A 2,287-nucleotide genomic window follows, 5' to 3' on the forward strand; every position below is an offset into this window, starting at 1 on the left:
TACAGGTCTAGACGAGACAGTAGCTGCCTACATAACAAACCCCTCCCCGAAGTGTGACAGGAGAGGTACGAAGGATCTCCTCTAGCTGGCCTTTATTTCCCAGAAATGATGGAGCTGACAGGAGGAACGGAACAAGTATTTTGCCACATAATTAAAGGATCGGCAATGGCAAGGTTTAAAGGCATATTGTGTTCTGTGGTGAGGCCTTCATCTAAAATGTCAGTAAGGTGATAACTGTGTATGCGTGCCGCTAATGAATGCAATCCTAGGGTGTCAATAACCCTTTCTACTAAAGCCCTGAATTTAAAATTATTATAAACATAGTACTGGGATTGCAGAAATTCGAGGTCTGGAGAGGTGTCCAGACCGCTGGAGTCATAGAGGCCTTGAGCCAGCCGCAAAAGTGGATTTTGGTCGTCAAAATAATTGACCCCTCCTGAACCCAAGTAAATATTATCGACATCCGCCTGATCACCCGCAAATAATTGACCCCTCCTGAACCCAAGTAAATATTACCGACATCCGCCTGATCATCAGCGTCATTACCACCGAAGATACCTGCAATAGTGTCGAAAAATTCGGACCGGGGTTGTGGGGTGAATGTTTTCTTGACAACCGTCTAGGTCGAGGGTTTGTCTCTGGGCGCCAATATGGATGTTGTTGTTGATCGGGATCGAGACGTCTTAGCATTGACATCCTTGGATGCACTGGGTTGTTCCGGCTTACAGTGAACTTCTTTAAGTGTCGAAAGGTTTATCAGTGCCGACATTGTCAGTACCGAGGCACTAGAGGCGTCGGATATGATGAGCGCCGCTCTTGGCTCCGAAACCTGCTACGCGGGGGGGATAGCCGCACTGACTGCAGCATGCTTTTTGAAAATGTCAAGCATGGGGGATTTGAAATCCTCCCACTCTTGGCGGGTCGTAGGACAGCCGATGGCTTACCTTTATCTGTCGACGAATCTGAGTCCTGATGGTGGCAGTGACAGCTTTTCTTCTTTCGTGACAAGGAAGAGTGGCTCCTTGAGTGGGACTGCTTCCTCTTACGCCTATGTTCTTTTTCGGGGGTGTGCCCCTCAGTTTCGGCCTCCGAGGACCGAACCATCGACTGCGCCAGTGATTTTGACGGCGGTCGACCCGGAGCACATTTTGCAGCTCGATCGCGTAGGGATTTGGGTTGAATTTTGGCACACAATGGATATCCGTCAGTCCCGTGCCAAGGCACCAGAGACACAACTCGTATGCGTCAGTGATGGGTAGCTTGGTGCCACAATTGGAACACCGCTTGAAACCTGATACGCAAGCGACCGACATCTTGCGTCGACGAATTGAAAAAAGTACAAATGTTTTCTGACGAAAATGTCCAGTGAGTCAAAGACTCGCCTGTGTTCTCCAAGCAGTGTGTTAGCGTGCAGAAAAAAGGAACTGAGGCCTGGGGCCTAGTGACGTGGTATTTATATGATGCCTGATCTCATGCCTGGAGTCAAGGACCAGACGCAGAGCAAGACAGATCAACGATCTCCGGCCGGGTCGAGGTCCGCTATGCCCCCTGTCGAAAATTTTCCGAAGCAGCAGAGCTGGAGGGAATATCTATCAGATGAGGAATCTGCAGGAGAAATGCAATCGATTGAATTATATTTTACATTTTAATTATTGCACATGCAAGTTAAAAAATGTACTTTCAGATTTATATCTGATAGCTCATAAACCAATGTACAGATTTTATTCTGTGCCGAGCGGAAGCTAAGAATTTCCAGACTAAACAACATTACCTAGGAAATCTCCACATTGTGTGTTTTACAGCATGGAGGACAGCCTCATGTATGTGGACAACCGGTGATGGCCCTCATTGTGAAAAGCAAAGGAATAAGAAGCCCCAAGGACTTAGGGCAGTCAATCTATGGGTCTGCATAGAAGTGCGAGATGAAGTGGTGTTGCTATGGTGGCTTGCGCTGCAACAATAGCGCCGCCATTGAAAATCTCCACCATGTACACAGGGCATGTACATGGACTTAACACTTGCATGTGGTGAAAGGGCCAGTAAGACAGGAGTTACCACATGTTTGGAGTGTCTCCACAATCAGAATGGCTGGGAGGAGCACGACCGACCAGATGTGATATTGGCTGTGCTCTGCTTCATTGCCAATCTGTGGACCCAAAATGAACTCTACATAGAGAGGATGAATTGGAGACGAGCTCCAATCAGTGCTCCAAGGTCTTTAAATATTGTTTAGTGATGTGAATGTTTTCGTACAGTAATCATTACAAATATTTCCTTAAACGACGGG

This window comes from Ambystoma mexicanum, chromosome 13, assembly GCF_040938575.1.
Source record: "Ambystoma mexicanum isolate Mex_15411 chromosome 13, UKY_AmexF1_1, whole genome shotgun sequence".
Classification (NCBI taxonomy): Eukaryota; Metazoa; Chordata; class Amphibia; order Caudata; family Ambystomatidae; genus Ambystoma; species Ambystoma mexicanum.